The following is a 24,038-nucleotide window of genomic DNA, read 5'->3' on the forward strand; positions in this document are numbered from 1 at the left end:
AGACTTATAGGTTTACCCTTATACAGCTGGTTTTTCATCTGAATCATAACTGAAAATGGAGATATTTTGACCATATAAGAATATAATATTTTTATGAGAAAACAAGTGCAGACATGAACAGATCTGACTAACACAGATTGTCCTTTACCTATTACTATAAGCAAACAGATCTGACTAACACAGATTGTCCCTTACCTATTACTATAAGCAAACACACACACACACACACACACACACACACACACACACACACCCTTTTTTTGTCTTGCTAATGTCTTCTGAACCCTTCTCAAATCATGGTACCTTACTCATTAATCATTATCACTGCTAGGAAGCAAGTGAATGAGACTCATGATACACTTGTGTGCTGTGAGGGAATGTTGTTTTCACTGTTTCCTTGTCCCTGACTGCCTGTCTATGAATTTATTCATTCAGAGATGTTGCAGTAGTTTCAGGCTTGAGAGGCTCTTTATTGAGTGAAAACAGACACATCCACAAAGGGTAAACAGAACAAGAATCCTAAGAGAGCTACGAGTAGAGGTTTATGGGTACTCCAAGAAGGCCTCTAGAATCACAAAGCAACTGTCAGCTAAGACTGCTATGCTGGGTAGGGAAGAGGAACTTCAACTGAGAAAACACTTCATCAGGCTGTCCTGCAGGCAAATCTGTGGTGCATTCTTGATTAATGATTGATGTGGGAAGGACTAGCCTATCAGGGATATTACTACCCCTGATCAGGTGGTCCTCTATTGTATAAGAAAGCAGGCTGAAACACACACACACACACACACACACACACACACACACACACACACACACACACACACACACACACACACACTGAGAAAGGCAATAAGCAGCATTCCTCTGTGGCCTCTGCTTCATTCCTGCCTCCAGGTTTTTGCCCTCACTTCCTGTCATGATAGGCTGTAAGATGAAAGAAACCCTTTTCTTTTCAAGTTGTTTTTGTTCATGCTGTTTATCATGCAAAAGAAACCAAACTAAAACAACTGGGAACTTGAGGTCAATCTTCTTGCGCCTGAATCTTGGACCACAACCCAGCCAGTGTCCAGTCACCAACTTGGGCCACCACACAGCCAGTGTCCATGTACCAGCTACACTTGCCCAGGTGGTAATCTTAATTCACCAAGTCTGAATGAGATGTGATCTCAATTGCAGGTCTGAGCTATGTCACAAGCTGACTTGGCACTGGCTTTGGAATGCTTATTTTCAAGCAGAAAAGTTCTCAAACTAAAGCATAAATTTACTCCAAGCTCCACCCATCTTGAGTTCTCAGACAGAGGCCTACTACAGAGGATACCATTATAGCAACACAGGCTCCATTCACTGAGCTCACACTGATAACTCTGTTTCCTTCCAGGTGATATGGCAGGTATTCTGCTACAAACAAAGTGGGAAGATACTAAACAACACACATGGAGGGATTAAAATTTTCCATTCTGTTCTAATGTCTGATTGGGCAGAGTATGTATTATGAAATTAAAATCATAAATAAAATCGCCCAAGAAAAGCAGTATAGGGAACAGTAAAGTCAAAAAAAAAAAAATAGACAAAAAGGGATTTTGGCTCCATGGACTATGTTAAAGACAAGGGAAGTAGTGCAAATTCAGTAGACTTGGGAGAAGCAATTTGAATTAAATGCCAATTTCATCCCAGTATAAACTAAATATTTGGTTTGATCTATTGATAGGGGTTATAAATTCTATGGCTAGTAAACATGCAAAATGGGGGAATAATCATCCTGAACTAAAAGATAACAACACCTAATTTTCTTTACTATTATCCAAACAGCTCAACGATGGGCAGTTATATTATATCATTAGTATGAAGAGGGTCATTGTCCAGAGTTAAAATTAGCACAGTGAATAGAGTGATAATTCAGATTACATCGCACTGCTATGGCTGAATGCTGTGCCAAAAGATTTCTTTATGCAAAGAGCTTAGCTGAAAAGCAGCTAAACTCGTAAGGTAGGGATATGACCTGGAATAATATGCTGGGGATTTCAGAGAGATCAGGCAAACTGTTCATCATGCAGAGCAACCATCTGGCTTGACCACCCCCATACTGCCCACAGTGACAAGTGCTCCATGCAGATCTACAAATAGAGTCTAGGCCTCCCAATCCAAGGGGTTGCTAGTTCTAAAAACTTCTTTTTAGGATATTAGTTTTTAAACCATACATAAAATTTGCAAATGCTTGTATATACACAAACTCCCCCATCCAATTAATAGCCTATTCAAAGCACAGCAAAGAGATGAGAGATGATAATTAAACCTTCTGCAAAAGAGGCAAAGCATCCACTTGCTTTGCCTACTCTGGCAGGTCTTGGCCATACAGAGTCTTCACACTACATTCACAACCTCTTCCTGTGACTTACCTAGATGACAAACATAGAAACCATAGAAAATAGCAAATGTTACTGTTGGGCTTTCATCCTTCCAAACCATTCAGTTGTAGTCTCCCTTGAAATGTTAAGACAAGCACAGGAGTAACTTAATAACCTAAAACTCCACTTTGCATGGGCTACACACACACTCCTCCCCTAACAATGTAGGTAGGTGCCTGGACCCCCCATCTAAATTAAGCTGAATATTCACCCGTCTTCAAACAATGGAACAAACTGCTCCTCCTTCAGTAGCACTTTGGTGAGTTCACTTGTAGTCAGTTTCCAATCAAACATGTCTCAGAACACATTCAGGAACTGGCAGAAAGACTCATACAATCTAAACTAGTCAGTTTCCATTCAAACATGTCTCAGAACACATTCAGGAACTGGAGGGAAAGACTCATACAATCTAAACTAGTCAGTTTCCATTCAAACATGTCTCAGAACACATTCAGGAACTGGAGGGAAAGACTCATACAATCTAAACTAGTCAGTTTCCATTCAAACATGTCTCAGAACACATTCAGGAACTGGAGGGAAAGACTCATACAACCTAAACTACTTCTGAATGCACACACAGTAAGGCTAACTGTCCTCTTGGTGAACATTTAGAGAAATATATCTATTTACCATCTTCTGCCCACCTTGGCAGGCATATGATTGAAATCAGACATGTTATAGAAAGGGGCATGCAAAAAAAAGGCATATACTGCAATATGTCAATCAAATCAGAAAATTGTCACACACTACCTCTAGCATCCAAGCCCCCTCTTCCTGGACTCTAAAAGGAGTCCCTAAACAATAACAGTGTCCTTGGGTACTCTAAGTTAAGAAACCAAGATTCTGTAGCATTGTATCTGATCTATACTATGCTTTCTTCTGAATTAAGATTGCCACTTTATGTGGGTTTCTTCAATTCTTTGAAAAAGATGCCAAGTACCTGGAAACACCAAATCCAGATAGTGTCCACCCATGACCCAAATAATACTGTAAGCAACCAACCAAAAATCCCCACAAAGTCCAAAGACTTGATGTGACCATTCAGAGTGGCCAGGCTTCACTTTCTTTAAAATGAAACTACTGACCTATGCCTAAGTCTGTATTTTCCATCTATAGGACAGCCTATAAAAAGTTTTGTTTGGTAGATTTGTATTACGATAAAACCCAAGAAAGTCAGTGACAAGGACAGTTAGGATGGCCATTGTTCACAGAACAATCCCATGACAAAATGGACATGACAGAATGAGAACATTAACCACAAACCACTACATTCAGGGATGCTTTCTTAATAGCCACTCCTCCCTCACAGCCCCTAGGTACAAAGAAAGCTCTGCTAAATTGGACAACCCAATCACTTACTTGGCAACATCACATTTCCCAAGAAAGGAGGGGCTCCTGTTGCCAACAATCTGAATCTAAAAGGTCCTCATCAAAATAATTATTCGAGGAGAAAAAGATATATCATTTATTTACTCTATTACCCTAACTCTGAATATAAGCTCAGTAATAAAAAAAAAAAAAAAACTAGCATGTAGGCCTGTATTGGATTTTTATTTATGAACTTACATGTCTTATTATATGAATTCAAAATTAAAACATTTGTTAAGTTTAAGGAAATAAATGCAACATTCTAACATTTTTCTTATTTCCACATATCTTGTATCCTGAATATGGAACTATTGATCTACCCCATTCCCCAATTGGAAAAGTAATTCATACTTAATTAAAACAGAGGTTGCATTATCTTCAACTATAGTAACTATAATTCCTTTGCTGACTTTAATGATACATATTATCTCTATATTAATGTTTCCCTACTATAACATCCTCACTGATGAGTTAAGGAATTTCAAGAGGCAGACTGCGATTTCCCTCACACCTACCCAGTCATGCCATTACCCACAATAAAACCTGTAATGAACTACAGTTTCAGTCCCAAAGGCCATGTGAGTCATGGACTCTAGCTCCTTTCCATTCTCCTGAACAGGCACAGATTCTTACTATGAATGTTACTCACTTTTTTTTTCCTCTGTGTGTGACAAAATACCTATGTAAATAAACTTTAAAAAGGAAAGATCTATTTGCCCTCATAGGGGAAAAGGGGAATTATGAGGAGGGAGATTTAAGTGACTAGAGGGTTAGGAGGGAAGAGCAGCAGGGAGGGGATTTGACGAGGGATAACTGACACTGAGGATTTTGAAAAGCCATATGGAAGTGATCTACTTCCTCCAGCGAGGCCCCAAGTCCCAAGAGTCCATTGATCTAGAAATGAATCTTATAAATTATCAATATATCAATGAAGTTAGCATCACCATCATCTAGTCACCTCACTAAGTGGGACACAAGTCTTCAACACAGGAATGTTCTTATCAGACACTCCATAGCCAAACCATAACATTGTGGTTATCACTACTGCACTGAAACCTAAGAGGAGCAAAGTTCAGAGATTAGCCCAATACAGAAAACACCACAGGTCATTGTCAGGGAGGTTATCAAACTGTAGTCAGCCCAACCTTCAAATACAAATAGCTTACCTAGGCTCCAAACTGTCCACTCAGTGCAGAACCTTTCTATGGCATTTCAAATGGCAAAATGCATTTCCAGTACATATATGAAAGGAGAGAAGATGGGGATAGGAAAATAAATTTCAAAATAAGAAATTAGGGATCTTTTGTAGAATGAAATCTAAACAGTAAGAAAAAAGTGTGGTTTTAATTGAATTGGTTATCTACACAGAAGACAAAGCCTGTTATCCGATTCTACTAGAGCTGGAAGAAGTTCCAAGATCAACTTAAGGTATGAAAGTCCATCAGAGACAAAAGACTGGACAAATCAGGTTAAGAACCTGATTAATCTTGACAGTGCGCAAGGGGAGTGTAGGAAATTCTAGGGGTGGCAGAGCTGGAGTGAATACATCCCCATCTCTGATTACCAAATATCCTTTTCTTCTGTTTCTTTCTTTCCTTTCTTCATTCCTTCCTCCCTTCCTCCCTTCCTTCCTTCCTTCCTTCTTTCTTTCTTTCTTTCTTTCTTCTTTCTTTCTTACTTTTTGTTTTTTAAACAAAAACTGATGTACTTAGAATAAACATAGAACAATAAGGAATCTGCTATATGAACAGAGCTAATCACATGTGTGGCTCACATTCTTTATTAGTTGATCGGTTTCTGAAGGTGAAAATCAGAGATGGCTCCACTCCTCACCTACCATACAGTCACCATTTGTAAGTCAGAGCTCCAACTAAAACCAAAACATCAAATGGCAGGCATAGACTTGGAACACTGTCTTCCACTCTCAAAGGTCACATATGAAGTCATTTTGCTCCTTATTGTTCCTCTTCATCATTCTGACTGGATTTGCATGCTGAATAATAGTCAAGTCCCTAAATAATTAGAGTGCCCTAATCCTTTAGTCCATAGAGAAGTAAGGGTAATTAATAAAGAAATCCTCTGTGGCCTGGCACCACTATGGGTCTCAAGCCCCCCACAAGACTAATGGGATTCAGAATCTCATAGGGCTCCATCATTATCCCACAGGGGATTGTTGGCCTTTTCTATGAGTTACAGCACAACTGCAATGGTCTTAAACAAAGAAGGAAAAGGAGTCAAAGAAGTGTTTTTTGATTTCTGCCTACTTACCACATTCTTGCTTTTCTAACGAGACCACGTGATGGTCCTCTGGACACTGACAATATCTATGCTCTGTTGAGCTTCTCACAGAAGAGGAGTGCATTTGGACACAAAACACCCCTTGAACAATGAGTGCACATTCAGAAATGCTCAATACAAACCCAGTAGCAGTCTAACACAGGATGAGGTCAGCTTAGTAGGGAGTGTGGCCTAGCAGGCTCAAGTCCCACTCCTACTAAACATATAACAAAGATGCACTACCTTCAGAGAGTCTGAAAGGGAAGGTAAGAGATCTAGCACTGTGTCAAGAAGTACTCATCCATTAATTAAATATACAGAACCTTAACTGTAATTAGTCTGGAAAGGTTATTTCATTGCTTTCCAGTTACTACCACAAATTCATCCACTTACTTGTGAATTCATTTGCTCGAAAATACTCATTAAATCTCGTTACATATTAGATCTTTGGAATGTGAACAAAGTTATATCCCCAACTCCCAAAGACATTGGTTCTGAGACCTTAATCTCAGCACTTGGGAAGCACAGGCAGGCAGTTTAGCAAGTTTGATGCTAAACCAGGGCAGAAAGCATAATGAGATCCAGACTCAAAAAAAGCTAAATTAAAAAAAAAATTCAACAACAGAAAATCACTTGGTAACTGATGGGGAATGTACTGTGTATATTTATCTTATTGATTGTTAAATAAAATACTGTTTGGCCAATGAGACAGCAAGTAGACGGGACTAGGAGTCAAAGAGGATTCTGGGAAATGTAGTAGAGAAGTGTGATCCAGGTAGGAAGTGACATAGCAAGGAGACTCATATTTAAGCGAAGGAGAAATAGGAAGGGTCCCCCTTTTTCCCCTCTGCTCCTGCTCCAGTGTCACAATGTGATCCACTGGCAAGGAGGGACGCCAATAAGGAGTCTGATAAGTCTTATAAAATATATAGATTTATGATAATTAAGACTGAGCTAACAGATGAGGTATCCTAGTCATTGGCCAAGCAGCTTTGAACCTAATACAAGTTTCTGTGTATTCATTTGGGCCTAACTCGGGCAGATGGCTGGCATAAAGCTCACACGTGGCCGTGGGGCTCAGGCGGCTTTTGGTGGAAAGATTTATCGTAACAGGTAACCTTGCCCCCTCCCCCAGAAAAAAAATGAGGATTTTTATGTCTCACTGGACAAACATGGCTACAGTAAGAGTTGAATTTATCAAGAAATTTGTTCTTTTCTTGTCTCTATGTGACTCCACAGTAGATGACTTGAAATCACATTTTAAACAGTACTATAAGACAAGGAAGCATATTTGCAGAAAGAAATACTTGAGAAAGCATCTAAAAGCCAGATTTTACATAAACAGCTGTCTACTAGCCTGAGACACCTTGAATACAAGTGGATGAAGAGATTATGAAAAAACGACCACCAGTAAAAGGATGATCACAAAGAACACAGGCTTAAGGCAAGCCAAACACTCTCTGAATATAAAACAAGAGATCCACAAAAGCTAGCCCTTGTAGTGTGAGACTGCCAAAGTCAGTATGTTGGTCCTCTAGATCTCATTTTCCCCAAGCACCCTGCAGAACTGCCCACACTACACAGCTCTAAGGTAAGAGTTTCAGGAGAGAGACTTACAGACATGACACTTCGTTTCCATCATGGAGTTGTGACACTACTGAAATTACAACTCAATGTGAAGTCAAGACCGTGCACCACCACAGCTTAATAGTTCACAATTGAGGGCCGGAAGCACTTAATAGGCTTAGATCAGATATTGCATGCCAATCCAAGTCTCCTGGCTCCGAGCTACCCAAATGCCATACAATTCCAAAGGCCAACATCCCAGCTTTTCACTGAATCCTCCATGAAGGCCACATCCTGAACTCTGATGTAGCTTCATGAAGCTTGATGGACAGGGGAAAAAGGCAATTTAATTTTCTTAAAGTTAATTAAAATGTGGATTTTTAGACACAGTATTTCATATCGCCATATGCTGTGTTAGGGTGAGTGTTACTTCTAAAAATACTGAAGCTTCTCTGATGGAATTGGATCTGAGATCAATTCCTGGATGGCAACCTACACATAGCCTTGTTTCCCACCAGAGATACACAAAAGGGCAGCTAGCAGGGCTGCGCCCGATAATGAGTAGTATGCCCAATATACAATTTGAACAGAGCAAATCTACCCAGAATTTTTCACTTCAAACTAAAGCTAGCCATTAAAAACAAAAGGAGAAAAGTAAATAAGCAGCAAACCAGAGTGAATAAAGCTTAGACGCCTGCTGCTAAGACCTCAATCAGAACCAGGCTATGCTAAAACATCATTCATCTTAAGATCATTACAGCAGCCAAAATGTATGATGTCACCGTAGCAAGCTGCAGCACATACCAGGGGACCCTGAGTTATACAAAAACACAGGCAGGTGAATGTGGGCCTAGCCCATACTAAAGTGATCTGGCTAGCTGAACAAGAGGGCAATCACTTGTAAGTGGCACTGCCTTTGAGGAACTGTTAATGTTCCATTCCTAACCACTCACTCATAAGGATCTATTTAGACTGGGGCATTTAAGGAAGTGAGAGAGTCAGGAGCACAATTATACATAATTCTAAAATGCCCATGTGCTAGTAACAATGACAAGCACTTGGTCCACTTGGTATCACTTTGATTCAGCCTATTATGGATCAGGTTTAATACAAGAAGCTGAGTTTCTGAGGAGGGGAATGTAGCCATAATCAACTAGTTATGTATGTCTCAGATATTCAGTGACTTGGGCAAATGCTACCTTGCAGAGACATTACCCCGCTAGCAGAGTTCTTGATGCTTTTCCTTTCTTGTACTTTCATCTTCATAACCAGCCTGAGCAGCAGCAGGAGAAATGCATGAAATGCAAGATGTGGAGAGGCTTTCTTACACACAGTGAGAGAGAGGCTCATGCCGACTCTTCCCAGGCTCCTGGTATGTGGCTAGTTCCCTAGAGCACAGAGTCCCTAGGTCACAATTCCCATCCTCACACAAGCCACAGAGCCACTGTGGATAGCAGAAGTCTTGCAGAACCTCCATCTCAGGAGGTCTATCTGGGTTCCTTTGTTTACATACTTAGCACAGAGGTAGGAAGGGCACAAGAGGGCAATAAATACCTTTTCAAAACGCCAAACAGCATAGCACACCGATTTACTTTTTAATTGATGGCATTCATACTATGACATACAAATTATACTCTCAAAATTAAAAATAAAATGTTTCATGCCAATGTGTCTACATCTAAAACACCCTGTAATTACGATGACGCTAATTATTTCTCATCTGTAAAGCAGAAGGACTGCACCCACTGACACTTTACCCCTGCTACTCTTCATTCTCCCACTGAGTGACTATTGTTAAGAAAGTCACAGTTGCAAGCCCTCAGTCAAAAAGAGCTCTGAGCTGGACCAGGAGTAAAGAACTCAGAGATGTGGCTGCCTCTGCTATTACTCCACAAAGCTCTAACTAGTTGTCTTCCCCCAGTCTCCTATGCTGGTGAGTCTTATGAAAATTGAGGACCAGGGAGATGGCTCAGAGAGTAAAAGGATTTGCTGAATAATGTGAAAATGTTGGTTCAAATCTCAGAACCCATGTAAAGCATAATGTGGAATGGTATGAAGCACCAGTCTTCCTACAGGGAAGTGGATGGCAGAGACAGGAATTCTGGGAAGATGGCAAGACAGGTAGCCCAACATGAGAAGCAATACCAACAGCAAAGAGACCCTACACCAAACAAGATAGAAGGCCATTCCTAACCACACACACACACACACACACACACACACACACACACACACAGAGAGAGAGAGAGAGAGAGAGAGAGAGAGAGAGAGAGAAAGAGAGAGAGGAGGGCATCATAGAAGAGAAGAGAAAAAAAGAACAGAAAGAAAAGAAAGAATGAGGGCTGATATTTTGTTACTTGAGGGCATGAAAAGAATACTGGCTATGGAATCTGGCAGACATTACTGAGTGCCTGCTTTTCTGTTTTATAGTTGAAACATGCTATTTAATCATTAGTACCTAAATTTCAGGTTAGTCTGGGACATCAGCTGAGTTAAAGTGCATACAGCACATGAACCAGGGCCTGACCCAAGTGAAAGCTAGAGCAGACATCCTGCATTCTGCTGGTGCAGAGGAAAGGGGGAATCCCAAAATTTTACAACAAAGAGAGGCTGTTCTCATGGCCTTTCTTCTCCATTCCCTCTTCCACAGATTAAAGGGCTCAGAAATCTATGGAGGACCCAGGAGACAAAGGCGACCCTCCAAAGGAAGGTGAGGGAGATAGTGGAAGCTATAACCTAGCAAAAAACATTGCTGGGGAACAATACACAGACGTCCTTCAGAATCTAACACTGTACTGTGTTTCAAGGTATCCAGGAGCTTCTAAAGAAATCCTGAATCAGGAGTTCTGAGCCATGCTTGGGTTACTGGCAGAGGCAAGCTGGGTTGTGTCATACCTTAGCTACACAAGATTGTCTCTGCTTGACTACAACTTCTTCCTCCTCCTACATCTCCTCCTGAGTGATGAGGCTCAGTCTAGTATAGCAGTAGTTCTCAACCTTCCTAATGCTGTGACCCTTTAATTACAGTTCCTCATGTTGTGGTGACCCCCAACCATAAAATTATTTCATTGCTACTTCATAACTATAGTTTTCCCACAGTTATGAGTTGTAATGTATATATCTGATAGGCAGTATAGCTAATATGTCAACACACACACACACACACACACACACACACACACACACACACACACACACACACGGTAGCAACACAGGTTGAGAATCACTGACCTAGGACCAGGCAAGCACTGCATTGCTGAGCTACACCCTCTGCCTGGGAGGGGGAGTGAAAAGAAGAAGGAGGAGGAGAAGAGGACAGGAAACAAGGGAGGGAAGGAATGAAAGAAAAGGGAAGATCAATCATTACTGCCATGAGAAAAGTCTATGAGCATAAAGCCTTTAATCATATAACAAAAACCAAACAGGAGACAGGCAATATACAAAAGGAGAACACACCAACTAGGACTTGTCTGAAGCCAGACCTCAGGCCCAGTGAGGCTTTTAGGTCAACTTCACTGCCCACACAACCTCACCCTTTGTCACATCACTCTAGCCATTCCAAAACACAACCTGAGGCCACTGTCATGGACTGAGAGTCCCTTGACATATGGAGGCAGAAAGGAACAGGTGTCAGGTAGGGATCAGAACCCAGTACAGACCTGCACCTGCTGAGCACACAAACAGAGCCATCTGCTATCTTACCTGGCCAGAGGCCCCTGTGGGAAGCACAAGCCACAGGAGGACACATCCCCATCCCCAGCAGACAGCCCAAGCACTCAACAGAGGAGCACAAGTGAAGAAACCTGGAACAAAGGGCAGGAAGCAGGAGCTTCTCAGCAGTGTTTCTATGGCCACAGGCAACCACACAGATGCTTTCTACAGTTTTCCCTCATTGCCTGGGGGTGATCCTAGGGTTTAAAACTTCCTGTTGACAAGCTCCCCAGAGTGACCTCAGCATCTCTTTCACTGTGAAAGAACTATCCCTTGATATGTTCTGTGAAACCACAATGGGAAGCTGAGTCAGAAGTCTCCCTTCCTGCCCTCCCCCACCATTTCTCAAAAACAAGATGATTTCCAGAGACCCACTTACATTCCCCAGTCTTCCAGGATCCTGGACCACAGTGAAGGAGCACCAAGCTGAGAGATGGGGCGCCAATGAAGGGCTGATACACCCCCTACCCACTGCCTATTACTGCAATTCTATTCTCTATGCCTTCTTCATCTCCTGTGAAATGGAATTACTCTCTCCCCAATTCTCACACAAGGTTGATGCTGGTAGCATCTCATGGGAAATGTACAAACTCATTTAACGGAGAGCAACACCGGTAAGGAAATATCAGAAGCCAGCGGGTAAAATGAAGATTGGGAGCAGGGGTTCATACTGGGAGGTGGGTTATTTAAAAAGGAGCATGGTGGGGGCTGGAGAGACGGCTCAGTTGTTAACAGCACTGTTTGCTCTTCCAGAGCACCAGAGTTCAATTCCCAGCACCCACATGGCAGCTTACAATTGTCTGTAACTGCAGTTCCAGGGTATCTGACACCCGAACAGACATACATACAGGCAAAACACCAATGTATAGAAAATAAAAATAAAGTACTTTTTAGAAAAAAAAGATAATGGTTTGCCAGACCTCCTCCACCATGACTCTACTCAGTCACACACACTACAAGCTGGGACTAGACTAGAATCCACTGAATCCCAGACACAGACTGAGTGGCACTTCAGGCATCTCCTTCCATGAAAACCAGATTCTTCTTGGTTAACCAGAAAGTAGCAAAAAAAAAAAAAAAACAACTCAAAGACAGAAGAAAAAAAAAAATGGAGACATGCCACACTGACACAGGTGAGCCAAGCGATGAAATATAAAGCAGCAGCAGTTGGGAGCTCAGCAGTTTGCTGAGGCTGAAAAGTGGGTCCCACAAGAATCACCAGTAGATGCTAACTCTTGCTCTGATTTTGGTACAACTCATAGTATCTACAATATTTCAAAGTGTCTCTCCATAGATTTTTTTCCAAGAGAAGAACAAATGATTATTCCAAATCTGTCCTGCCAAGGTGACATTATCGAATGGATACAAACCACCCACAAAATATGCCAGCAGAATTGCACAGCCTACATCTAATCAGTAGGAATTAGTGAACCACTCCAAAACCAAAGAACTGATTTTAAAGAAAAAATACAACCTCAAATTTTTTTAAAGTATCATAGATGATAAAGCAAATCTGAGAATTGTTTTGTGTTTTGTTTTGTTTTTTTTTAAAAAAACTAATCAATGAAATACCTGACCACAGACAATGCATTAATCATTCATTGGATTAACTGCACAATTTGAAAGAAAAATGCTAGACTTTCGACTTGAGTTTTCAAGTTTTATCAATGCTATTACTTGGGCTCCTAGCAAAGCTGTGGTTGGTTAGATGGGAGAATGTAGCAATTCTCAGGAGATGTTTAGATATTTAGAGATAAATAGCCATAGCACATTAACATATCACCAAAGTGCTTCAGAAGTTGTATGTGTGAGCACATGTCAGAAAACAAAGAAGAAAAATAAGTTAAATTTAACAACAGGGCTGGAGAGATGGCTCAGCTGTTAAAGGCTAGGCTCACAACCAAAAATTTAACAACAGATAAAGTGAGTTAAGTTTACCAAAAGGTATTCTGTGTATATTTTTCTGCAAATTTGAAATTACTTCCAAGTAAAAGGGTTTTTGTTTGTTTGTTTTTATTGTTGTTGGGCTTTTTAAAGCCACTTTTCCTTCCCATCCTCTGATTATATTGCTACTAGAATAGTGTCTGTCTTAGTTTCCAGACCGTCATTCTCTCCCAAGTTTTCTATTGGCTCTATAGCATCTCTTTCCCCAGCTTACTTCATGTAGTTAGAGGCTCTCCTATTCTCAGTCTACAATCTACCCAGAACAGAATCCATTCACATGCAAGGTTTCCCAGCTTACCACAGCTTCTAGATCTGGGGTGATGCAGACACAGCTGGAGAACCTGACAAAGAAACACTACCAGATATCATATTCCTAGTCCTTCCTGCAGAGAAGTCCACAGATGAAGAGAAGGTGAAAGCACAGACCCAATGTTTATAGTACACTTGCAAGCAGCAAGCTGAAATTAGTGATTTCTAGAAAACGTGAGACAATGAGAATTAAAGAAGACCAAGTTTAATTTCACTCTACTATATCATAGCAAGTACAGTCATCATTTTCAAACACCAAAATAATGTCTTTGTTTCGTTCCTCCTGAATACACCCTGCCTACTAAGAGATCAGTAGACCAGACTTGGATTCATCATCCCCCTCAACCCCTGCCATCAAAAGTGCCCTTCACTGATGGGGGAGGTCCTTCTGTGTATGTTCATCTTATTGATTGTTGAATAAAGTACTGTTTGGCCAATGAGGCAGTAAGTTAGGTGGGACTAGGAGTCGAGGAGGATTCTGGGAGAGAATCCAGGCAGGCATACTCATATATAAACAAGGACAAGAAGGAAGTCCTTCCCTTTTCCCTTCTCTCTTCCTCCTGGTCTGTGCTCTGGAGTTGCCATGTGATCCACCGGCAAGAGAGGGTGCCAGTGGAAGGCATCCTGGATAAGTCTCTGTGTGTTACTTGGGACCTTAACATGGTGGTGGGCAGAACCTGAGCAACCTGGCAGAAAGCGCCAGAGCAATGTGGCAGCAGGGTTCAGGTGACTGCGGCAGAAAGACTTATTGTTACACTTCACCTTCCTGTTTCAAAATTCAGAGCACTCAGAATTCCTTTCAACTCAAGTCTGCAGGAAAAAGATCTACCCCAGGCTACATCAGAAAACATAAGTATACTAAATCCCCAATAGGATTTGTCTAAACTTCCTACTTGGTATCATTATTTTTGTTTGTTTTTTAATTTGTGGAGCAATTAAAAGAATCAAGAAAGGCATCTGGAATGGAAGATGGGAAAGGTAGAATGTGTTAAGGGATTTGTTACTCACCAGTAGCCAGGGATCCAACTAAAGCATCCCTTTGCCATGTCAATTTTGTTAATCATGGACTCCTGAGGAGTCCCTCCCCTTTCAGGGAGGCTGCTGAAATTACTACCAGCCCTGGACAGATTTCTGCCTAAAACTGGAAGCTATCCCCCTATTTGGAGACTGCAGATGGCTTATTTGCATATTACAATTCTCCAGCTTGATGACTGTTTGGGGGGATTATAGGAAGAAGCAGATGGATGGACAAACTCTGTGTTAATGTGTCACTCTGGCAAGTAACCAGGCTAATAATGAATCTCTAAACAATACGCTCTCAACACAATTCATAAAATATATTCATTAAAAGGTTACCAGGAACTCAACACGAGTGTAGATAATGCCTAAATGGCAAATTCTTCCAACTTTACATTTGAGATCAAAAGGTGGAAGAAATTAACAATTTCAGGAATTTACATAAAATAGGCCATTGGTTATTGAAAACCAAAACGGAGTTACTATAAAAGTTAAGGATTGGGGAGAAAAAGTTTTACTTTGCAATATAGAAAACAAAGTAAAAATCTGAGGCAGTTACTAGCAAAACTCCAGGCTAAAGTCATCCCAATTTCATTCCAAATGACCAGAAAAAAAAATTAAAATATAATTATTTTATTCCCCCCTTCTCTTTCCTTACTCCAACCCCTCCCTCTCAAATTTATTGCCTTTTTTTAGTTATTGTTATACACACACCCACACACAACACACACATGAATGCCCAAGTGCCTAAATATATAAATATGACCCGACCTGTCATTTAGTGATTTCATTTACTTGTGTGTGTGTGTGTGTGTGTGTAGGTATGTATGGGGGTGTGATTTCAGGGTTGATTACTTGGTACTGAATAACCAATTAGTGGGGCTCATCCCTGGGAAGGACTTTCTTCCCATTTTCAGCATCCCTTAGTGGACTGTAGTTCCTTGCCTTGGGATAGGACTCTGTGAGATTTTTCCCTCTCAGGGTTAGTATGTCTATTGGTGTTGTTCTTCTTCAGCTCTTGTCAAGGTTGAGGTGTCTTGGGTGAAGCTTCCTTGTCATTTGTAGAAGACACAATTTCACAGGTGCTTTCCTGGTCCTCTGGCTCTTAAAATCTTTCTGTCACCTCTTCCTCAATGTCCCTAAAGAGATGTGTTGTAGGTATATCAATACAGTCTGGATACCTCATGATCCCTTGTTCTCTGTATTTTGATGGGTTGTGGGTTTATTTAATGGTCTCCTATTACAAAGAGATGTTTCTTGACAAGGTGTGAAAGCCTCACTTATCTATGGCTCTAAGGAGAGATCTTTAGAATATAGTTAGGAATCATGCTGGTGTTCACTGAAATGGAAGGAGTGGGTCCTCCTCTGAGAGCTGTGACCTCATTTATCTCAGATGCTTTGACATATAATCTTAGGAAAATTGTTTTGATCCTAAATTCTCAAATTAAGGCTTTAATTCTCTACAATGTATCACACCTAAGTAGATTTGAGAAACAGGCACCTACTAGTTCCTATACTGTTCCAGTCATAGGTAGAGAACCTCGAATAACTAAAAATATCCCTGGCAGGAATACTTGGGGCAGAGTTAAGGAGCAATAATCATGTTCCTCCCTTTCCTACCTGATTGTAGCCTTGAGACTTCTTGGTGACATTCTGTGTGAATCAAGTACTAAGTGCAATGAGAAAAAAAATCTAACAGTCCACAAAACAGCATGTAAATGAAGCCATGGGGTGTTTCAAAAAGTAGGAAGTGAATGAGAACAGTACAAAGATTATCAGGACAGCATTTGAGCTACTGGAAGGGTAGGAGCCAAGTGTAGCACATATTTCAAAGACACAAATTACCAGAATGTCCCAAAGTAACTTTATAATGAGTAGTATGATCAGTTATTCTAGTCCTAAATTACAAAAATGTTTTACCAATAAAGACAGTCACTGTAAAATTATCTATAGATAAAAAAATAAGTCACAGTTATGAGGGTTGGAGACATGGATCAGCAGTTAAGAGCTCAGCTGCTCTTCCAGAGGTCCTGAGTTCAATTTCCAGCAACCACATGGTGGCTCACAACCATCCATAATGACATCTGGTGCCCTTTTCTGGCCTGCAGGCATACATGCAGGTAAAATACTGTATGCATAATAATTTAAAAAATGTTAGTTACCGTTTCACAGATTGTTAATTATGTAAACAAGTATGCAAATACATTATAAAATTATCTATTGAAATTAAAATGTTTAAAGTCATGTTTTTAAGATGGGGGTGATGTTTTTATTGTAATTTGTTTATTGGTTGGTGGGTTGACGCTCATAAGTGCCTTGCTTGTAGAGACCAGAAAAGGGCATTGGTTCCCCTGCAGCTGAGTTGTCTGACATGAGGGCTGGGAACCCAACTTGGCTCCTTTCCAAGAGTAGCACATGCTCTTAACCCTTGAACCATCTTTCCAGTCTCATCATTAAATATTAATAAATGTTTTCAATGAAATAAAATTGCATCAGTTCCCCACTCTTTTGCTTCCCTCCAGTCCCTTCCAAGTATCCTCCTCAAACCTCTCCTATACCCCTCACTTTCAAGTGGATAGCCTAATTTTTCTTTGCCTATTAATATTCCATAAATTAATTTTAAAGAGACATTAAAACAATACAATTAAATGTATACACAGGTCCTGCTAATGTTTTGAAACTTTGTTGACATCTTTAAAATTACACAATTTTCCATAGATTAAAGTGTAAATATTTTTACAATAACCACTTGTGATAAGAAAACTATAGGACACACAAATCTGTGAGTTTTTGGCTTACTGTGTCACAAACATTTTGGAGATAGCCCTAACCCTCACTCTTGACAGCTCCCCCTGCCCCATCTATCCAATCACCAAGTATGATAGAGTCTTTCTTGAGAAGTCTTTCTCACCATTCCATTTTTCTCCAGCCCTACTGCTCGACTGTTAGCTAAATTCGCCACTTCTTTTCCATATCCAGAATTCTATATCAAGCCCCTGAATGTTAATCCCTGAAACTAGCAGTGAGCCTTTGCTTGAATTCAGTTTCTGGTTCTGCCACCTCATCATCTGTATGTCTATGAGCCTATGACTTACCTCTTCTGTCTGTCAGTCCCATCAGTTAAAAGGAGACAACAAATACCATAATCTGCTCTAAAACCGTGGTGAAGTTTAAGTGAGCAACACATGATTAGAATAGTGCCCAACACCAAAGAGACAATTTGCTGGATCTCAACATAAGCACAAGTGTGACATAGAACACATACTCATAAATATTGCTGAGTGGTTGACTTACACATGCACTGATTACATCCAACAAGACTCTCTTTACCTAGGTTTTTAAAACTTTCAAACATTGTTTTCCTGACCAGCTAAAATTAAAAGAAAAACATATTAATTTCAAACCATCTGTCATATCTTTTCAGAACGCCTCAAGGTACTGCATTCACAGAATCAGAGACCAGGAGATGAAATCTTAATACTTCGATGCTGTGTTCATGCTGGTGAAGTGCTTACAGCAGAATGAACCTGGATGCTGTACAGTACATGTGAAAAGTGATAAAAAGCTCAGTAGCCCCAGTGAGCATTTAATTGGGTTAGTGCATTAACATTATACCTTGTCTTTTTCATTGTGCTATTATACATTCCGAAATAAAATTAAGGTTAAAATGAGTATATAAACTAATTTTAACCAAAATCCGAAGACATTAAGAAGCAATGATGTACTGAAATAGCAAGCTAGGGTAGAGTAAAGAGTCAAAAAAAGGAACTTACTATAATCATGGATGTGATTGTCAAAACTGACACTTTTGTGGACTTTTTTTTTAAAATAAAAAGTACTTTCTGATAAAACAGTAGCAATATTTGTTCCCTTCATGATTTCATGAAGATTTATAGTCTAGCTATCCTTTGTGTTCAATCATGTGTAGCATCCTCAAATACTAGACTCATAGCCTTGCCTCCTCCTCCTCTACAAAACATAAAAACATTATCTACTAGACACACACACACACACACACACACACTTCTTTTATTAGGTCAGTGCATATGGAATTTGACATATTTCTCCCTGTTGATTATAATTTCTAAAATAATTTCCACATAACCAACTTGCTAAAGTTGGTACTTACCTGTAGACTGTGCTATCCTTCAATGGGACTAATTCAGTTGTTGACTACTTGAAAACAATGGGTCAAGACTCCCTGTGAGTATTCTATGTCACCCTGCTTTTCTCTATGGGTCTTCCTCTGCTGGTGCTGGTGGTGCTGCTGCTATGAAACTCAGAATGAAACCCAGGACCTTGGCACATGGGTGTACAAAGCATGGTTTAGTAAGCATGCTTTCTGCAAAATGTTGCAGCTATTGTGGGATAAATATAATGATGGCTAACTACTACTGATCAAGAGCCCACATCAGAAGTCCTGTAGAAAGCAGAAGGCCAGCCTCCAGGTCATGACCCACAACTACACTCTCTGGGATCCAGCCAGTAAGCCTTTCTTATTTTTACCTTTCTTATTTACAGAGCTACAATCTTCCAAATGATAAGGAAATGAATGGGTGCAAAACATTGTTAAGTTACTAGTGAAAGTTATCTACATATTTATATGGCTATCTGAGTTCTACAGGATGGATATTAAATTTTCCAGAGAGAGGACATGTAGAATTATGTTAAGGAACATCTCTTTGTTATGGCAAAGTCTTTGCTTGGTTTTCCATTTAATTGTTAAATGTTCCACAATAAATGTGTTTTAACTAGGATAAATTTTTCAAAATGTGGGGAAAACTGACAAATGAATACTACATTTTAAAACCTCACTTTATTCAGAAAACTACAGATCAATTAGACAGTTACTCTTGTAGTTACTCTTCCTGCTAGAAGCTTTCAATAAGCTCTTCCTGCAAACAGATTTAGAGCAGGTGCATAGACTCATCCTACTGAGGGGCCTGACTCAGCAATGGCTGGCTTCATCTATTCACATGGCATCTGAGCAGGCAACATATGGCCAAAGTGTCCACTGTAACTAGAAAGGGCCAGGGACAGAGAAAGCTAAGAGCAGGGAGGTTAGGACATTCAAGAGACCTGGGGAGTGGGGTTGGGGATACTCCTCCTTTCCAAGATGGCCGGCAGTTCAGCACTCTATGTCCAGGGAGGTCAGAGTGTTTGCTATAATGGTATCTTCTGAGTGTGGAGTTTCGTTTTGTTTGGAGGTTCTAGCAGGGGAGTGCAGCTACTTGAATACCTTGACCAAAGACAAGATCTCCTCTATTTGGGGAAGGTCTTCCTCTTCGACCAAGCTTGCAGCCTTGGGAGAGACAAACATAGAGTGATAAGGGAGGAAGAGGACACCCGCCTAGCCAGTCAGATCAGCCGAATTAATCCTGGCAATCAATGGGGTGACAGATGTCGAAGCCAGATCACCCTCACATCTTAAAAAAAACAACAACAAAAACTTGTATTCTCATCCATATCTATCTGTGTTTCCATCCATTACATCACCATTATAAACAACGGCCTTCTTTAGAGAATTGGCAAAGACAAACCGATATAGGCTCCAATGCTGGAAAGAAACACCGTCACTGAGCACCGCTGCCTCCACAGTCCCCTTCAAGATAAAAAAAAAAAATGAACCTTGGCTTCTTCTCCATTTCCAAATCAGTGGTGGTAATAGCAAAAGTGACAGTAAAGCATAGCTCACAAGAGTACAACATTCTGACAGGAGGGCTTTGCTGGACACTGGTTGCCTGCCTTTTCCCCTGGAGTTTGCCCTACTAAAGAAAATAACTACCCTGTTCCAATTCCAGTGCCATCAAAGACTCTGACACAGATCTTTAGTGGGCCAGCCCCTCCTACTCCCTGAAGCCCAGCCAAGTCAATTTCCCTAACATTAGGGCTCAGTCAAGATTTCTCATTTCCTCCAACAGATGGATCTGGCTAGACCAGTCAAATCTCCAAATCTAAGAGGGGGGGGGGAATCTCTTTTTCTTGTCAAAAATATGCATTTTCTTTTTTAATTTATTTTTATGTGCATTGGTATTTTTCCTGACAGTTGTAAGCTGCCATGTAGGTGCTGGGAATTGAACCTGGTCCTCTGGAAAAGCAACTGATGCTCTTAACTCCTCTGGCATCTCTCCAGCCCCCAAAATATGCATTTCAGCAACACACACACACACACACACACACACACACACACACACACACACACACACACACACACAAGAAATTTGGTTTAGAGTTTGAAAACCAAACAGCAAATAATTAAGAATTTGCTAAGAATGAACAATACCGCATCATTTTTAAAAAACAAACAAAAAAAATGGTAATCAGGTTGAAGTACCTTACTTCACAAAGAAATCTGTTAAGAAAGCAGTCCCCTAAAGTTGAAAAGCTAGATAAATGGCATTTTTCCCAGAGCCTGCTCAAAAAGAGCCAAATAACGGAGTCTAAGCAGCAAGTAGGGAAAGGGAGAGACAGGCATAAAGCAAATACAAACCCTTTTAGAAAGTGGCCACACAGGATCCCTAGTATTGTCACAATTCATCTGGTTTACCAGGCAGCTTGCCAAACAAGGCACAGGCAATTAAGATGAGCTTGGGCTTGCTGGGGAGGTGGGAAGGGTCCTTTCATGTTGTTAAAAGAAAAGTTAGTACTTCAAACTGGCCATGTGATTTTCTTGGTTACTTCATAGTAGGTGCATTGTGAACCAACTATTGTTACGCAGGACACACAGACCAGGAGGTATTCTGTGGGACAAACTTCTTAAAAAGTCTTTAAATACCAAGGAGAACTAAAGTGTGACCTTTATTGGACTAATGAGCAACTTAGAGGCAAGTACAGACAGCCTGGGAACGAGTGCTGCTTCCCTCAGAAACTCTTGAAATAACTAAATATTGGAAACTACAGTGAAGAGACTCCTTGGGAAAGAGACAATGGTGGGCTTCCTTGTCAAAATTCCAGCATTGCTGTTATTAATCTGAACACAATATTTTCTCTTTTAATTTCCAGCAACATCAGCTGGATATTTTTGAAATAACAAGCACAGTTTTCAGCAGGAAGTCAGGTCCTTCCCCTCACCTGATTTCCTGCCACTAGTTTTGTGGGGCGAGCAAATGAAAAATAAGTAAACTAAACTTCATAAAGAATGGAAATTACTATTTTATTTCTGCAACTGGACGAATTTAATATTGTCCTTACTAGCGTGTGCAGTTCTCAGGGGCTGGGCGTGTCCTTGAGGAGCATATTCAGTATTTAAACTACTCCTGTTGGATATAATTATAATGAGGAAGCAGTCTCAATTACATATGGGCTCCGACCATACTCAACATAGGCCAACCTTGAAAACACATGGCAAGTGGAAAACTCCACCCACAAAGGACCATGTATTATACAAATGCCTTTGCATACATACTATCCAGAATAGAAACTGGAGAAGTGGCTCAGTGGTTAAAGCAAATAATGTTCTTCCAGAGGATCTGAGTTCAATTCCCAATACCCAAGGCAGGTGGCTTACAACCACCTGTGACTCCAACTCAAGGCATCAGATGATATTTTGTGGCCTCCACCAGTACCTGTACTCATGCCCATATCCATACACATGTGTCAGTGGCTGATTGTCTGTGGCCTCTAGAATCCACTGCGTGTTAAGGCCAAATGGTGTGACTACTAACTGATATATTGTTTCTGTTCAAGCAACGGAACTGTTCTGCAGATGATGGCAGTGATTGCAAAAGTCTGCTAATATACTTAAAGCCTTCTTGAATTGTTCATTTTAGAGGACGTGTTTTAAATGGGTAGATTGTACTATATATTAGTTGTATCTTAAAGCTGAGGTATTTGTAAGGAAATGAGAATGTACTCATTTTACTTGACATACTTAACACACCCACAAATGAAATGCATTCTCTCCATTACTCTGCATTCACCCAGCTCCCTTTCCTCTCCACACATAATCCCTTGTCTTCTACATTCCAAGATGCAGTTTGCAAACTTAATATGCACAAGAATCCCCGTGGAACTTACTAAAGCATCAACTATGATTCCTGAAGGGGAACCTGGAAATGTACATTTCTAAAAGCCCCAGGTATGGCAAGGTAAGATGGTCGAGCAGCAAAATGTGAAACAAGACATAGATTCTTAACCTAGCCTAGGCACTAAGCGTTGAACAGAGCTACCACCAATCCAGCCATAGTCCACAGCCAGGGGCACACACTCCTGGAAAGAGCTCTTCCAGGGAAAAGACCAGACAGAATCAATGTTCCCACTGAGTAGCCAGAGTTCCTACATGGATGGGTCACAAGCTGGTCCTCTATAGAGGCTCTGCTGCTGAGGGATCCTACCATAGACACCCTGAGATAGAGCCACAGAGCTACAGCAAATATGATTAACACTGATCTCTTCACATGGCTGCTTCTGGTGTAGAAAGAACAGTTTGTGGGGAGAGCTTAAAGAAACACAATTATTGGGGGAGGGATGAGAGAGTCAAGGTGTCATTATAATTCACCAAGAGACAAAAAGGAGCAACCAGGCAATGGTTCTGAAGGCCAAAAATCCCTAATGCCTCCTTGTATGGTATTGAATACTCAGGCCAAGGCCATAATTACCTCATCCTCTTCCTGATGTCAGTGAGAAAGAGCAAGTTCAGTCCCCCAAGAAGGAAGACTGTAGGGACCAAACCTAACCAAACTCATGTTGTGAGGCAGTGAGACATTTTTTATTCCTTGTTTTAGGCATCGACCAGTTTGTGTGTCACGGTCACTGTGAGATTGCAAGTTTAATAATGAGGAGCTTTGTCAACAGCTCTGACTTCCTAAAAGCACCTCGAATTCACACACATCTCAAGCTCACCACCCCCCACTTACAGGAGAATCCAAGGTGTCTGAACACAATGAAGCCAGAAGGAAGAGATGTCAATAAGGTTCTAAATGGCATTCCTTTCCCATTAATTTTTATTGCCCTGAGTAAGGGAGCAAACATAGTTCAATACAAAACACATTTCACTTTCCAGGAACAATTTCAACCATGATCAAAAATGAGAAGAGAATCAAAGACTTGTCTATTGTCTATTGTTTGTCCAATACCACATGTTTATCCATGAAAGGAGGCTACTCCTACAATTATGAATTTCTTCAAGAAATACAGAATTTAGGATATATTTCTCTTTTTAAAAAATACTAGAAACAAGTTTAAAGGGTTTTGAAATGCTGGTTATCCACTTAGTATCACAAAGTAGTCTTTTTTTTTTTTTTTTTTTTTTTTTTTTGGTTTTTTCAAGACAGGGTTTCTCTGTGTAGCTTTGGAGCCTATCCTGGCACTCGATCCGGAGACCAGGCTGGCCTTGAACTCACAGAGATCTGCCTTCCTCTACCTCCTGAGTACTGGGATTAAAGGCACGTGCCACCAACGCCCGGCCACAAAGAAGTCTTATAATCAGATATTCTATAT

General features: G+C 40.6%; 1 protein-coding gene across 1 annotated transcript in view; it reads right to left on the bottom strand.

The window, feature by feature from the left end:
* Sh3gl2 (SH3 domain containing GRB2 like 2, endophilin A1) overlaps positions 1-11,506 on the bottom strand; it is a 135,151-nt gene extending 123,645 nt beyond the window's left edge. Inside the window, exon 1 of the mRNA XM_027400369.2 lies at positions 11,322-11,506. The gene's annotated coding sequence lies outside the window, so the exon portion shown is untranslated. The remainder of the gene's footprint in view (positions 1-11,321) is intronic.
* Positions 11,507-24,038: the final 12,532 nt, after the last annotated feature.

The sequence above is a fragment of the Cricetulus griseus genome, chromosome 2 (assembly GCF_003668045.3).
Source record: "Cricetulus griseus strain 17A/GY chromosome 2, alternate assembly CriGri-PICRH-1.0, whole genome shotgun sequence".
Lineage (NCBI taxonomy): Eukaryota > Metazoa > Chordata > Mammalia > Rodentia > Cricetidae > Cricetulus > Cricetulus griseus.